Source organism: Copidosoma floridanum, unplaced genomic scaffold, assembly GCF_036245765.1.
Source record: "Copidosoma floridanum isolate Cflo_tuat_1 unplaced genomic scaffold, Cflo_Japanese_pri ptg000019l, whole genome shotgun sequence".
In the NCBI taxonomy this organism is placed as follows: domain Eukaryota; kingdom Metazoa; phylum Arthropoda; class Insecta; order Hymenoptera; family Encyrtidae; genus Copidosoma; species Copidosoma floridanum.
The window spans coordinates 3,306,209-3,323,762 of NW_028321896.1; the positions used below are offsets into that span (position 1 = coordinate 3,306,209).

At 42.3% G+C, this 17,554-nt stretch overlaps 1 protein-coding gene across 3 annotated transcripts in view; it reads left to right on the top strand.

Moving 5' to 3' along the window:
• The window catches only part of LOC106636987 (dipeptidyl peptidase 4 omega), a 211,792-nt gene that overhangs the window by 96,835 nt on the left and 97,403 nt on the right, over nucleotides 1-17,554 (top strand). The window lies entirely within an intron of this gene.

Here is a 17,554-nt window from a genome sequence, read left to right on the forward strand (position 1 = left end):
AATTTCACAAAACCTTATGAAACTGTTCTCGGGAGTATAATAATTTAAACTCTTGTACGGGCGTTTCGGTACATTCAATAAAAATTATTCCACGAAATTTTTATAAAATTTTGAAAACTTCAACAAAAATCACTTTATACAGTCGCCCCTTTGACTCGGGAGTCACGCGTGAACCACCCCAAAATGAATAAGAATCAAGCGTATGTTTACAATAATTTTGTTGAGAGTCAAACATTGATAATTTATTGGCTTACCAACCAAGCACGCACTGCAGATGAATATACCATCGGACTCGAAGCAAAACCGAGGCACACGAACGCGCGATTCGTCATCTCGATCCAATGTTTTTTCAATTACCGATTTTAATAACCCCGCGAGTTCTAATCAGAGATCGACAGGCGATTTTCAATCATGCCAACCGCAAGAGCCATCTATCAGCCGCGCGCAGTTTGCACAGCGACGCATAGCGCGGCTACACCGTCCCCCTGCACGCCTTTTCCCATTCCGAAAGCGGTATACTCTCGCACACACATAAAACTCGTCACGTGTCAATCGGTTCGTCAGTCGCTACGCGGCCGTAGGGCTATATCTATAGGGCGCACAGTTAAAATCGACTGCGGGTCCTTCGAGTGGCGGTCGGCTAACGCCACCCCCCCGAGCTCTCAATTCCCCGACAGAGATTAAACATACAAGATTTACCACGCGAACCAGTGAGCAAAATTGCACCGGAAAAGGAAAAGGAGGATAGGCTAACCCTCTCTCTTTCGCACCAACCATCTTTTTTTTTTTTTTTTTTTTTTTTTCTTTTCTATCTACTCTCAGATTCCGTCCTCTCTGCATGCGCTTGCCTCGTTCAACGCGTGGTGCCCTTCTCACTCGTTCGAGTTTTCAAACACTGGTGGTGAAAAAATAACAAAAGAGGCTATAATTGAAGGAAAACGCACAATTTCCACCCTCGAGTTTCAGGGACGAGCTCCGTTCCGTGCTTTTTTTTTCTCTCTTCGCGCTAAGCTCGAATCAAATGTAAATCCTCTCTTGTGCTGCTTAAATTTACATCATCTGTGTTTCAAGGGTACGTTTCTTTATTTCGATGCAACGTGCGTGCTCCTTCCCCTACCCACCACTGTAGCGCTTCATTACTTTCCGTGAATTTGCAACGTTCAAAAAGTAAAGGATTTAATTACACGTGCAACTCTTTTCACTACATCCAATATGTTTCATTGCAAGGGGCTCTGGATTCAGTGTTGGTCGAGTAAACTCAGAGTAACTTACGTGAATTGAAAAAAAATTTTTTTTAATGTTAATTTAAATGAGAGCGGATATGTGGAAGTTTCAAATTTGTACTACCCTGAACTAATTGACCATGTAGCCTTTGCTGACCAGATGAAGATAGGATACGGAATATTAAATATTTCCCTTTCAGGAACACAGTCGGAATGCAATTAGTTTGTTCCTCCTTTTTTTAAAAAAAAAGCTTTCCACCTGCACATCAAGCTCCGGATTAAAAAAACCATACTTTTCCCTTCTGTCCAGCTAAATAACAAACCAAATAATGTCCAAGAAAGTTGCCATGAATTCCATACAGTTACAAATAAAACTCGCGCAATTTATCTCAATTAGGGTAGTTTCGTGTCCTCGCAGTGGGCTTTTCCTGTACAAAGAAAAAAAAAAGAAACAAAAACTTGACAAGGATATCAAGTGACGAGAGCCTTTCGATATTGCTTTCGTTCGAGCATCGCACGCAATACACGTGGACGGTCACATCCACCCGACACTTTCTCGATACGCAGTGAAAAAAACAAAAAAAAAAAGAGCACGTCAACCGAGTCTGATGAACCTGCAGTTGGGAAACAAAACGCTCGAAAAAAAAAAAGTATTGCATCGGCAGGAGAAGGAAGCCGCGCGTGTTTAATCAATTTGGAGTTGAAACTCTGGCCACTACCAGCCCGTACACGTGTACATAATGCATGTGTGTATGCACGAGGCGTGGCTGCTTTGGCACCCGAGCTACGAAGGGGCTAAAGGGGAGTAAAAAAAAAAAAAAAAAAAAAAGAGGCAGGTGGACGTCTCTCTTTTGCGGCGTTCGTCTGTTTCCCCGGTTAGTTCAAGTGGTGGGCGACACGCGGGCGCAAATCCATTTATACTCGGTGGCAGCTGCACCAGAAGCTTTCCGTTAATGCACACGGGTGTTGTGCACCGACAAAAGACAGCGGTGGGCTGGAGACGAGTGCAACGATGCCGGCAAAAATTCCCACATATACAGCTTTTCAGGTGTATTCGGGTGCTCTGTCGATAGTTTTTTCGCGTCACCGTGTACAACGCGACACCTTTCTCTTCCGTATTCTTTTCGAGTTGGCCATTGTCGAATGCTTCGCAACGACAATTCGTCGCGTTTCATTCATCTTTACCTGTCCATGGAAAAGACAGAAGCTACACTCGTCCCCGGTGCTTTTGAAGTTTCGTCGTACGATTGATTTCGTTTTTTCCGAAATGCATAACCACCAAACGGTGCTGTGACAAAAGCTTGGAAATATCGCAAAAGAAGAGAAACCACGTGCTGGAAGATTCGTGTTGCCACCAAAATGCGAGAGTAATATGCATGTTTACGATGTAATTTGAATACTACAGTTTTTGTATGATCTGAAGTTGAAAAAGACCTTAACAATTTTTCTCTTTCCATAAAACAGTGTAGCAGTGGAAAATTGCCATCAGTCGCGAGTAGTCGTACTACAGTTTTAATTGCGAATTTCGCAAAATTGATCGAGTCACCGTAACTTTTTCTCCCATCTACAAAGTGTCTGTCAAAGGCTCCGGAGATGGAGATTTTTAATTTCTCGAACTTTGTTGAAAAGAAGCTCCGGCTGATGCGACTATACTGCCCATATATATATATATATATATATATATATATGTATACACACAGCTGCTGCGAAGTGTACGATTTAGCGCGCAATATTCTTTGATTATCCATTGTGGTAGAGAATGCCGCTCTTTAGCATCGGTCTCAAGAGAAAAAGTTTGATTTTTCTTCCCTGTACTCGCCAGAGTTCATGAACTTTCAAGATCCCCATTTTTTCTAACCAAATCACTTTTCCCCTCCAAACTGAATACCTCTTTATTGCCGGGGGAAAGAAAAAAAAAAAAAAAAAGAAAGAAAAAAGTTGAAACTCTCCCCCTGGACGCGGTAACACCAGCCACCTTTTTGCGCAAAGTTTAATCAGGCTTTAATTAGATTCGCAATTCACTCTTGGCTGCCGGCAGGTGTCTACAATCAGACTAAATTTCCCTCGCACGGCTTTTTACACCGAAGACGTTTTTTTTCACTCGGGGGATAAAATGAAAAAAAAAAAAAAAAAAAAAAAAAAAAAACATAGAAAGTCCCAAGTCTCCTCGGATAAACGGTCCGCGGGTTTTGCACCAACTTTTTTGCACGCTCCGCGTGATATATCCTCCTATATTATTCATCAACTTTTTCTTCTTCTTCTCGATTTAAATGGTCCAAAGTAGCACAGCTCACCGCTTGAATAAAAAGTTTTAAAAAATTCGCGTAAAATGCACGTAGGCGGCCGATGGTGGCGATTTGGTCATTACACGGGTCCGAGAAATAATCACCTCCACATTGTACACGTGCATCCACACGAGATGCCCGTGTGTCCAACGATGCATGGCTTCACGTATGGATCTTTGCGTGTGATTTCCATCGAAACGTGACATATCGGTTGGCTGGGTGGTGCTCAAAGGGGAAATTCAACTTTCCGGGGGAAAATAATTATTTTCCGAGTCGTAATTTTTTCTCGCGTCTCGATGCACAACAGCCCGGAAGCTTCTGGCGAAGACATAGTGTCTCCTCGAGAGCTCGGCAGCTATAGAAGAACGAGAGGAGTAAGAAGATTTTTAGCGAAATTTGAATATTTATGGACGCGCCGCGGGGGAAAACGGGGCGACGGGGCTCGTTATTTATGCGCCAAAACTCCTGCCAAATGGCACTTTATACTTTGCCCCTGCACCCTACGTCTCCTGCGCGTCGACGCGCGTTACTCGACTAGGTATTTTACCCTCCCTTTGGTTACATTTTTCCGTGGACTCTTGACACACACGCTTTTACAATGTAATGCACGGTACAATGGAAAAATACCGCGAACCCGACTTTTAACAACTGCGGTGGACATACGAAGGTCGAGCTCGGAGCAGTTGATTAGTAAGATCAAAGCACGTACGCGCAAAGTGTACACGCCAATTAGCCTCTGCGTCCAAGAAACGAGAGCGAGATGGAGGAGGATAAAAGTTTTCGCCGTCTCTCGCTGGCTGATGCATTATGCGTTTGTTCTTCTCGAACTTTGCTGGCGCGAAAATACCCGGGACTGCTCATCCCCTCTACTACCACCAGTGCTTGGGTATACATACGCATAGGTATACCGATTCCCTTTCCTTTCGTACATAAATATACCGTGTACCTGTCATTCAAAATTCAAGCGAAGCAAAGGTAACCGATGACGAGGCGCCCGTGCACGCAAATCTCGTTTCTACACGTTAGGAAAGCTCGACATCTATATGTACCTGCGTTTGTACAGTCATAAAGAGACGCACACACAGCTGTGGCATATTGCATCAGCACTTGGTGGATCGCATTTAACGTGCATGGCTTTGCCCGATATAGCGAAACGTACGTTTACACATGTATATATGCGTATACTGTGGCAGAACTCGAGCTTGCAGTATATAAGGTGTAACTAGGTAGTACGTCGGGCAAACAGACCCGCAAGCCCCGTCTGACGTTCTGCCGGTCTTAATTTACCATGGCGCTCTTCGAGGATGTCTACGGGTGCTTTTGCTGCCGGTGCGAAGACGGAGATCATACATCACGTTTTGGCTAAATCTTTGTGCTCGGCTTACGCTAACGGGCGTATAGCGGTGTAGTCCTCGGGAAGGGGGAAGGACAATGAAAAATGTCGGGAAAACGCCGCTCTCGTTGTGCGTCTGTGTGGAAGGTGTGTGTTATTGCCACTTGTTTTTGTATTCATAAAGTGCGCTTACACGTGTAATACGTATACCTACTCACTGGCGCGGAGGAGACCGAGTGTTATTTTATTCCGTTATACGCGTGGTAATTGCACGGGTGAAGCACTAGTCGTTGGTTTGAAGTGCGTTTGCAAATTTTTACCAACCAATTTGTTACATACGTTGAACATTTTTTTAATTGTTTCCTCTCTTATCCCGAAAAAAAAAAGAAAAAAAAAAAAAAAGTCTCAAGCTCGTATGGCTTTGTAAATTTCAGCCAAATGATTTCATCCCCCGAATGAGGGGGAAAAAGAAAGAAGATGAATTTGCAAACACAAAAGGGTGCGTGGGCTGTGCATGTGTGTGCATGAAAAATAAAAGGGACGAAAAAAATAGAGGTAGGGCGAAGAAAGCCACGAGCGAGCTTAAGTAAATTATTGGCTTTTTCGTTCTCTTCCTCTGTGGGCACATTACCTCCGTATTAGATAATTTTTATTTTAATTAACAATTTTCATGGAGAGGAAGAAAAATTAGCTCGTTAAAACGATTTAATTTCCGCTCGAAGAAGCTTTAATTACAATCATTTTTTTTTCTTATTACATTTTTAAATCTCCACTAAAAAATACTTATTTTCCATCCGGTAGATTTAACAGGTGTTGGATTTTTCACGTATTTTAATGGGCGGCAATTAAATCAGTTATCAGGATAAATTTGTTTGAGTAGTTACACCACTCTTTGAGCAACTCCTTTTCCTGACAACATTACGAGCCTGTCCAGATCTTGGACGCAAACAAACATTAACATCAAAGAACCGCCGTGATAACTTGATTCGCATCATTTTTTTGGTTCCCTAGGACGAAGGACCTGGGAGGGGGAGAAAAAAAAAACATCAACAGCAGGAAGACGGATGGGCGCGAAATTACGAGGTTCCCTTACATAACAAATTGTTTGCACACTCATACGCGCGTACGAAGACGAAAAAGAAGATATCTGTACCCTCGTGGATGCCATCGAGTAGACGACGCGTTAGCTCGCGCGAAATCTGCCATTTGTCAGTGTCGCTATTTTCACCGGTGGCGCGCACGTATGCTCGCCGGACAAAATAAAATGCTTTCTGAATATACATTATTTATAACTCGACATTTGGACGGTGCATCCCCGGGAAATACGACACGTCCCCCGGAGGGAGAAATATACGACCCCCGAAGATATAGAGGGCAGGTGCGAAAGAGCACCAGTGACGCTTCTGTTTATACAATTCGCCGACTTCACCAATGTCTTTTTATTCAAAGCGTGTACTTTAGGTGCCCGTATAAGCGCTTCCGAACCGATGATGATGCTGTTGTTGGAAAACTTGAGAGAAACTCATGCAAGGAATGCACATACGTACAGTGATTAAAAAAAAAAAAAAAACCAGCGAGAAAGCCCGGCTGTTGTTTTTCAGAGAAAACACACGCGTGGGAGTACGTCTCGAGGACTTGTTTTGCGACCGCGTTTCTCGCGCGATGAAACACGTCGTCCTTTAAAAAAGCATCCAAGATATTTTTCTCGCGCCACTGACTTTATACACGTACACGTGTGTATATGTATCTTTGACGCATACCCTGCAGAGCTGCGATAAATCTCGCCGACGCACTCGCGAAACGGGGCGGTAAGTTTATTTTAAATTTATGCAAAATTTTCATCGCCACGAATACGCCCACTTTTTCATTCTAAAAGCTCGAGTTGGATATCGAGGGTTCACGTGACTTTTAAATACTCAAAAATCGTAAGGAGCCAAATTTTTCACGCAACAGCGTAAAAATCCAACAATCAATCAGCGGGTGTCGGGACTTTTGTTCCACAGCGCGGCACAACTTTGGCGCCTCTGAATTCCCATACACGTATGCGTACAATATGAAGAGGCAGGGAGGGATTCCGGAGCACTTGGAATTACTTCGGTAAGAGGATCCATCAATTACTCGGAAACTATGTGAGCTCAGTGAATGCCGCCGCGCATTGTCGTAAAATGCAGTCTGCGAAATTGGCCGACGATTCGTAGGTGTATCTTCGAGCTCGGGGGAATCAAACCCAAAGTCTCGCCAAACGGGGGAACAAAAAGATCATGTGTGTAAATACACTGAGAGAAAAATATCATAAAAATTACTGTGCTAAGAATGGTAATCTGTACTGTTCGACCATTTATAGAGACTTTTTACTATTGGAACAATAATTTTTAGTGTTTATAACAGTAATTTTTGTTGCAAGTATAGTGATTTTAACCGTTTGTACAATAGAAATTACTATCCAAAATGGTAAGAATTAGGTTGGAAAAAGTAAAAAGTCCCTGGACGGCAAAATGACATCAGATTACCATTCCAGCACAGTAAGTTTTATTCTATTTTTCTCTTAGTGTATACATCCTTGATTATTTCACGTCAAACGTCTTACTGCTCGCTACTGCACAGGAGCGAAAAAGCGCTCTAGGCGAGCTTTTCCATGTATTTCCGTTTCAATCGAATCGACAGCGGCAAAAAAAAGGAAGGAAAGAAATTTAATAATACATCCTCGTTGGAAGAGTATAGCGAAAAAAGCCATTGTGATGAATGAAAAAAAAAAAAAGAGGGCGAGCACAGCGGGCGCTCAAATCGTAGCTTTTAAAAGAGGACAGGGGGGAGAGGCTCGTCAAATGAAATACTTGGCAAGCGCCAAAGTCACGAGCACCGGCAATTTACTTATCTCCTCTGTACATTTGGGCAAAGGAGCTCGGGAGATGTCTCGTCCTCCTGAAATCGCCAACTACGCGCCCCTACATTTTTCACCCGCCCGGGCATGGACACTCGCAAGAGGCTGCAGAGCTTAAACCCCCGAGCTCTCTCTCTCTCCCTCTCTTATTTTTCATAAAGCCAGAGGAGCCAGCTCCACCTCCGGAGAAAATTACTCGCGCCCAAGACAACTAGCTCTCCGAGATTGCAATCGCGCCCGGCGCGGCAACGGGACACTCGCGGGTCATTTAAACCAATGGCGCATGCGTTGCAGCCAGACGTAATATCGGCTTTAATTAAACTACCGGTGTACCGACGCGAGCACGTGACGCGAGCAGACGAGGGAGAAAAGATGAAGGCGCTAATTTCATTTTCGCGCTCTCACTCGCGGTCGTATTAAATTTTGCGGTCCCAAGGTGGTGGCGCGGTAGTTGCCCAGAGTTTAATTACCAAGTAGACTTTGGCCGCGAGGCGCAAAATCAAGATGGTTGGATGGACTACCACTGCCGAGGGAAACTGCTAACTAGCGCGCTCGTGTACACGTCTTACGGTACTCTCCCGTGTGTCCTGGTTGCCGGAGGTGTGGCGAACTACTACTTGGGAGGGGCCTGTTTGTCAGGTGTCGAATTTATCAGTGCAGCAGAGGCTGCTATACTTTGGGCAAGCCTTGACGTCCCCCGGTAAAACTAAGTTTATCCGGCCCGAGCGGCTTCGATCTCTTCGTCTCCGTCCTGACGTATACAGCCGTGCTCTCTGCGGCTGAGATGTCGATGCGGGGTAGCTGTGGCAGCTGGCTACCAAAATATTTGTGTGACTGTGACGTCGCGGTTTGTGGGGGTGGGGGGGGGGCTCGTTACCGACAGGGAGCTTGATGAGATGGATCCGAGGGTTTCGAAGAAGGTGTCAATATTGACGGGCGTTCCGTGTACATGACGTGTTGTCGAGCCATTTTTTTTTTCACAAAAAAGAGAAATAAAATTGTAAAATGTTTAACTACTTCTGTAATGCGTGTGCCGATCGATTTGATTTGGGTAAACTGTTTACTTTTAATTGGGTCGGGATGTTGCATCGGTTGTTTGCCGCTTGTTTGTTTGATCGCGATTGGGGTTTACCTGTAGGTTCTTTACCCTGTGCAGAGTCATCAAATCAATTAGGCTTATTTGACAAATACCAAGTCTGCGATTGATTTGTCGAGCTTGAAGAGCGAGTGTGTACAATAAGAGTAGAAATCAAAAATAATAACGATTTCAGTGAATTAGTTTTGCACTGCTTACCTCAGAGTAATTGTAGGACGATCTCTAGTATATGTACTTGACATTATACGAGAAGTATTGGCTGATACATTTCCCTGTTGTACCATTAGAGGCTCATTAAGAATAATCAACCGTGGAGTGTTGTTACGAGAAACAAAAACCAAAGTCTTGCAACGAAATATTAAAAAAAATGAAAAAAAATAAAAAAGTCTGTAAAAGAATCACGTCATCTCGTTGAGCAATGAAACAAGGTTGCACGGAATAGCGCAACAAATAACAATTTTCTCGCAGGAATCCAGAAAGAAAAATCACCGCCGCCGACTTTATTAATCGTAACAGGGGAATGCAGAGGCGTGGCACGAGCGAACGGAAGAAATACACAAATCACTGTATCTCAGAACCGAAATTGGCGGATAAGCCCATAAAAAGCAGAGGTGGGATGAAACAATGTTTTTCACGATAACACCCAAGCGAACATCAAAATACGAAGCCAACAAACGAGGAGTACGTATTTGTTTGGTACAAAAAAGTGCACCCTCCCATATCACGCAAGTATACGTACCTACTTTGCCTTTAGCTAGAGATCGAGTAAAAGGTGCGGAGGGTATTTATACGCGAGCATTACGCACTAACGAGCTCACGCGCGTGCAAAGCCAACCTTTCGCGCGTATACAAGTATAGACATGCCCGCAGGCAAGCCCCTCTGACGGCGCGATAATGGAATCGTTTCCGCTATGATAAATATCTCTCGCCTCCGTTTTCACCGATGGACACGCCGTTGTGCCCTTACACCTTTGAAATTCAGGCCACATCCCGTGGTGATGTAAGCTGCCTCGCAGCAACGGAAAATCCACGCGGCCAGACCGTCACGCACACAACTCGGCGGGCCAAGTCGGTCTTGTTTCACGCTTGTTGCTGATTATGCTTTTTTCTCGCGTCGTATATTTGCGCAGCTGTACAAGACAAAATAGCTATTTGAGGGTGCTACTACCTCACTAGATTTAAGTATCATCATTGATTGATTTTTTTTTTAAATCATTGGGCGTAAGGACTTGATAATAATAGTAGCGATGCAACAAAGGGAGGAAAAATTTTGGGAGCTCAGAAAAACTCGTGCTGAACAATGAAACTAAAGACTTTTTACGGATGAACTGAGGACTACCGTATACAAAGTCACATTACGATTGAGACTGAGCTCTATTTTTCACTCTGAGCTTGCATGCTCTCACTGATTCGTTTGTTTCAAGCGTTACATTTGCCAAACGCAAAAAAAAAAATCTGAAAATAAATTAAACTCACACGAAAATTTATTTTCAACATTCACGTACTTACAAAGATCTGCGACCGTAACTAAAAATACGAACTTGAAAGTATGATATTATTATTGATCAGAATACATCAGTTTCTAACCCTCAATTAACTCCGTCAAACAAACAGAGTAACACTGCATGTAAACGTATGTAAATACATTACATTGGTGCATTAATATCACTGTGAAAGCTCAAAGTACTCATACAGGGAGAGAAAGGGAATCAAAAGAAAATGATTAAATTCGTATTACATTTACAGAAACGTGCGCTCGCGCAATATTATTCCGCATACGCATGATGAACTTAGCGTAGATGATTGATTTTCATAAATCATGAATGGAGAACTATATCAACAACATACGGAAGATTGACTAATTGATTGAATATATGAATTATGAAGTATAATAAATTTAATTTATTGGAAATACGATCAATGACAATCCATACGTAAACAAGCTATGAAACACAGGGTCTTGAATTATGGGTACAATAAGAATTGTATATTTATGCTAGGCGCGTCTAAAAATACCCGACACGTATGTTCAGCTAAAAAAACATAACGTCCTACGAGAGTTTGAATAAATTCAATTAGCTGTGCAAACAAGGCTCGTAAAAACACGCATTTGTGTATATATAAAAAGGACGCATAGTTTAATAAACCTGTCGTCGTCGTAGTTCATGGCGCAAAGGGACACACAAGAAGGAGCAGTCAGGAGGGGTAGCCGCCTGTCCCGGGCAACAACGGCACACGAGGGAGAAAAGACACGGGGGATAGCGGTCACGTCCGATCTCCCTTCCCCTCCCCCTAGATCTGTAAGGATTAGTTACTCGTTTGCTCTCTCGTGTAGGGCTCCATGAGAGGGTGAGAGGTGTACGCTCGGCTAATCGGCCTGAACTTTGTCAGAAGGGAGGGGGAGAAAATCACGCGGGAGACGGAAGACTCCCACAGGACGGCACAGACGCCTCCCCGACTCCTTGGCTACACTCGCGCTGAATATTTAACCAAGTTCATGGAATACAAGTAACCATCGATCTCACATTTGTTGCCCACCGTTTCTCTCCTTCCCTATCGCGTGCAGAAGGTTGACGGCAACTGGGACGGGTAGGTGTATTGGCGTGATCTCTGCGGATTGGTTTTTATTCACGAGGGTGGGGTGCTTTTACTTTTTCAAGGAGACGACTTTTTGTCATTCCGTCTTTGCCCTGTGCTGTTCTCCACGAGGAGAAAGGAGACTTTTCGATTCTTTTTCCATCTCTGACCTATTTTTTCCTTTGGGGGAGAGCAAAATAGAGCCTGATGTTTCAATTGCCGGGAACTGTATTGTTGTGTTTCCCAAAAATTTCATCAATTTTATTTTTGCTCTAATAAAGGTAGGTACGGGGAAATTTTTGATGATAACAAATTTTTTAATTTCAAAAGATTAGCGACGCTTCACGGAATTGGAAAATTATTTCAATCAGCCATCATATTTAATTGAAATTCATGCTGTTAACAGTGATGGGATTTTCCATTTACCAGTAATTTTGTACCACTTTGAAAGTATTTTCATTATATTAAAAGAATATTAAAATTCTTGTATTTCACGATTTTCGAAAACTTTATGATGGAAATTTCTTTTTTCGCCTAACTTTATAAATGAAAAAACATGAGCTTATAGAATTTCATACAAAATTTTTTTTTCACTCTTAACTTTGCTAGTAAAGTAATGATTCGCCGTATTTCACGAGTTTGGAATTTCATAATGAAAATTTATTTTCTCCCTCGGTAGTGGATGTAACACAAAATGTTGATTACTCAATTGGCACGCAGCTTCTGTTTTCCTTGCAAATACTAAAAATAACAGTTTATTCCCATAAAAAAAAAATCACATAAGAGATTACGTTTTCCAGTTTATATTGCAACTGCTAAAATTACATCCACAGATTTACTGTGTGTCTGACTAAAATCGTATGTTTCTGTTTTGATGTTAAAGTATAATTTAGTTATCAGTACTTATGAATTTTCAGTACATTTTTTTCTTCTCCTTCAACTTTAGTAACAAAGTGTTCCGTAATGAATCGTTGTATTTCACGAATTTGAAATTTTAAAACGAACATTTCTTTTCTCCCACGGTAGTTGATGTAATACAAAATTTTGATTACTCAAATAGCTCGAGGCATTTGTTTTTCATGCTAATACTGAAAGTAACAATTTTATTCTCTTGAAAAAAAATCTCTAAATTGTAGCTGGTATAGTTACATCCACAGATGTACTGTATGTCTGACTAAAATCGTATGTTTCTACTGTGATGTTAAAGTGCGGGTTGGTTATAAGTACTCATGCATTTTTAGTGAAATTTTTTTCCCCTTGAACTTTATTAACAAAATAAGAAACCACTGTATTTCACTAGTTTGGAATTTAGAAACAAAAATTACTTTCCTCCCTCGCTAGTCGATAGAACGCAAAATGTCGATGACTCTACTGGCACGAAGCTTCTACTTTCAATGCACATACTAAAAATAACGTTTCCATCTTCATAACAAAAAGTTCCGAAAAAGATTACTTTTTCTAATTTAGATTGTAACTGCTAAAATTACATCCATCACAGATTTACGGCGTGTCTGACTATACTCGTATGTTTCTACTGTTACGTAAAAGTATATGGTTTAGTCATCAGAATTTATGAGTTTTTAGTAAATTTTTTTTTTTTTTTATGTCCACAGAAACGTAACTCTTTTTAATCAATATGTCTGGTTATTCATACGCATACATTAAACTTTGTGTTTGTTTAAAGTAATGAAATTTCTACGAATAACTTAAAAATTTGATGCACATTAGATTTTAAAATTTCTCATAAAACGAATAAAGTACAGTGGGTATTTTACGAATTTTATGTGACACCTAGACTTCGATAGTCAATGCCAGTGAAAGTTATGAAACTATTACGTGCAACAATTGGACCGTAACGCAGCTTCGATGTTGCACCTGTACGATGTTACTGAGCCATTCGGTATGAATGCAACTTCCTGTCGCTTAATATTGTTCGTTCTCTTTCTCTTTGCCTTGCCCGCGCCGCACACCTGCGCAAAACATCTGCCTAAACAAATACAATAATAACGGCACTGATGCCCTTTCGTGAAAAAAATGGTATTGGGAAGCAGCACAATGCCGCGCGTAAAAGTTTACTCGGTCGTTACCATGTGCCACTGCGTATTACCCATTTTTTGTTATTCGATATTCTTTCCCTCATTGAAAATTAAACATTCCAAAAATCCAGGAAAAAAAAGTGATAGATAGCGTGTAAAAAATGTTTGTATACTCGTGAAAATAGCTTTTGAAAAAAAGTTATTCAACAAACTACAAAAGTGAAAAAAATACCCAAGAACAAAGGATTTTTTTTTGTAAAATATAAAAAAAGTGTTTTTTTTTTTTTTTATTTTTTTTTTTTTTACTTGTCCCGCAACTAAACCTATAAAAGCCGAATCGGATGTTGAAAAAGCCTGAGTTCGTAAAACATTTTTTAATTTTTTTTTTAAAGGTCTCTTCGTTACGAGGTGGACCTACTACTCATATTCCGGTATACTACGCAAAATATTCCATTAAAAGCATGATTCGTACCAGAAAGATTTTTTTTTATATTTTAAAAATTGTTGTGCTCTTAGTTTCGTAGACATTTTTACTTATATTCACGCTTAGCGACTAAGCTAATTTCATCTGACTGTTCTAGCTCTATGGCAAGATGGCCAGTATGAAAATACCCCACTTTGTTTTTATACCTCTCACTTCACTCGCGAATTTTGTGACACGATCATCAAAATCTAATGTCACTCTTCTAACGAATTTCACCTAAAAAATAAAACAAACGCGCTCAAAACAAGCAAAACAGCCAAGAATACGACTCCATACCCACAGAGCACTTATTTTATATACTCAGATGTCGAGCCAACTCGAGTTTTCATCGGAAGCGCTTCGAAATAAAAGGGAAGCCATATCAAATTTACTGCGCAGACTTAAAAATATTTGAGTAGCTACCGTAGCTACCGTGACAAAAAACACACACACACTCGCACAGGCAACAATAAAAACGACATCCTCCACTTCCTTTTTCGTGAAAGCGTCGGGGGAATACCTGAGTGGGAAGCCGGTGTATCAAATATAGGTATAAGAAAAAAAAAAAGAAAAAAAAAAAAAAAAAAAAAAAAAAAAAAAAAAGGAACATCTGTACAGCCCAAAAGAAAGAGGAAGAAGAAGGGAGGAAGAGAGTGGAAGCTCCGCGTGACGAATCAATATGCAGGCCTTGCCGGCATCAGCTATCGCGAGCAAGTAACGGAGGAGGAGATTCCCTCCCAGCGGTGAGGTGATTTTATTTCTCAATTTTAGTTGCACCCTCCTCTCGGCTGAGAGCGTCTTCTTCCGTTTCCCGATCTCTGGCCTTGTGTTTTTTCACGAAGGGTGGGGGAGGGGGGGTGCAGCGCCAGGAAGAAGGAGCCACGAACGACACTCGACGACACTCGAAGGAGAAAGAAGCTCCAGGGGAGGTACGTGGGGAGCGAGTCGTCCCGGCATTTGGCTTTTCTTTCGCGAAAAATAAAGGAATTGTATTATCGCCATCTCTTTTTCTGTGTGTGTGTATACTTGCGTGCATGTACTCTGAAGTCTGCACCCTCGCGCGGTTCCTCCCTTTCAAAAGAGAACGAGGCCAAGGGGGAAAGGAAAAATCTCCCGGATCGCGAGGAATCCGGCTTTGAGCTTTTCTTGCCCTTTACAGAGTTCGTATAGACATCACGAGGGCGAAACATTTTCAATAAGGAAAAATAGAAAGAGAGAGATATTTTTTAATCGATATTTTCATTAAGCCTCGGCTTCTTGGATGGTCTTGAAAGGGGAGGTGTAATAAATGTGTATACAATACGGCAGTGACGAACAAGGGAAGGAGCGGGGGACCAAATAACGGGCGAGTATCCGCTGAAGCAAGTTTTCCCATAAATACGCGTTTATTCGATTATAAACGTAGCTATTATAGCCACCCCCTTCTTCCTCTATACTTTTATTTTCAGTCTTCCCATTCGAGAGCAAAGTTTTCGCGCTCGATACCCGGGAGGGCACCATCTGGCTGTAAATGCACCAACGCGGGTACAAGTGAAGAGGCGAAGAAAGATGGCCCGAAACAGGTACACGAGGATTGGACAGGCGTGGATATACGGTTCACTGCACGAATCGGTGGTGCACTTTTAAACGGTTAGTTTATTGAGAGCTAAAGAGACGATGTTTCGTCTTTTACTACTTCTCTTCGTTGTTTCCTTTTTTTCTCTCTTTCTCTGCCTTTTTTGGTCACGAGGAGTAAGCTTGGTGAATTTCAAGGTTGATTTAAAATTATTTACTTTGGCGTTAAAAAGTAGTACGTCAATGACACACATACCCATATCGTCGGGGTGGCTGCAGTTAATTAAAAAAAAAAAAAAAAAGAGAGATCGATAACCATACTCACATAATGTTGTTAAAAAACTCGACTCAAAATAAAAGAAAAAAAACGTTTAATCAACGCAATTTAGCGAGCACACTTACCCTCCACTGCCACGTATACACCGAGTTATACCGTTAAACTTCCCGGAACAAATTGAACCAACGCAGAGATCAAAATAAAAGCGTAAAACCCCAATATCCCCCCTTTTTTTCCCTTTTACGCCACGTGAAAATTAATTCTTTCGCCCGATGTATTTAGCCCGCGTGCGATTTTTCCCAATCGAAATTTATCGAAGCGGGAAACTGGGTGGGGGGGGGGTGAAACGAAAGGAAGCCCGCGATGCTTTTCGTATATACAGCAACGTCACGGGCACGCCGAGCGCCGCACTACCCGGGAAGCAAAGTGCAACTGAAACTCGCGCTTCAGCGACAGCGGCTACGTCACCTGTATAGTACAACAGTTTGCCTCAAAGTTGCAACTTGAACGGCTCGAGAGTCATCTCTCGCGCCCGTAACTCCCCAGAGACCGTAATGGACTCGGCGTGCGAGTGTCATCGGCAGAGAGCAGGCCTGCGAGGTACAAGGGCTGGGAGCATCGAAAATCAACGCTTCAAAACATACAATACTGTTGGTTCCACTCTGCGTGTATCTACTTTCTTGCGCAAGTAGGCGGCTCGCTGTGCACGGGCAATGTACCGCAGTATAGTTACAATGTACCTCCGTTGCATGGGCGCCGCGACTTTGGCCGTGAATCATTTCCGCCCGGGCGACCTTTTACGTGAGCGGGTGGACCAATTGCGGGGCAGTCTCCCTCTTGTTATTGGCGGCGGATTCTCGCGGGCAGATAGAGCGCAGGAGGATCACGCGTACGCACGGGGCGAATTGTACAGTGGTGGGAAAATGCCTGGGTGTACCTTACACGGGCCGTGGGAAAAATAATGAGGGTAATTAGTATAATTCAGAGGGGACGCGCCGCGCAGCTGCACTGGATTTTCCTATTCGGATCACGGACGACCCTTCGGGAGGGGTGTTGTCGGGGCGATACGGGCACTTTCTGTCGTCGTAGTTGCCGTTGTTTTTGTGCCGAACGTTGGCTTGATTGTTTCCTTCTTCTCTCTTGGCTGGGTATATCCATGAGCTACAAACTTATTGACGCTGGCGTTAATGGGCGATCGTTATTTTCCGCTGTTTTGAGCATGGACTGGCATTATTATTATCGTTACCATTTCATCACTTGTAATTGACAGCGTGAAAGGTTTTTGTGTGAAATACGGACTTTATTGACGATGATGATGAAGCTACAGCATTGTTTGTTGTCCGACTCGTTTGTGCAACGCGCACTTTTCATTCGTGGTGCTCGTTAACTTGCCGATCTGGACGAGGGTGGATCAGTCAAGCGTTGTACTTATTTGCAACTATATAACCATTTTCACGATGATACCCAACTTGTAATTATTATATATTACCAAATACGGCATTCGTCATTTCAAAACTAATCAGCTTTTCCTCGTGTTTCGTTTGTTTGGTTCGTAATATCATTGTATGAGTGGTGAATCCAATAACGCACTGTTACAAGAGTACACCGAGTTGAATTTGTTATTTTTGCGAATGCATTGTTGTTGTATCGACAATAGTTTTATAATTTATCAAGAGTTTCAATCCCCGTGGCCTTAGTTGTTTATCGAATGCTCATTAACATTGCTCTGATGAATTGCACAAGGGCCCGAAAAATTCAATAACACGCCTGGATTCAGCGTAAAGGCAAAGGGCAGATGTTGTTTCGCGATGAGCCGATAAAATATGTAC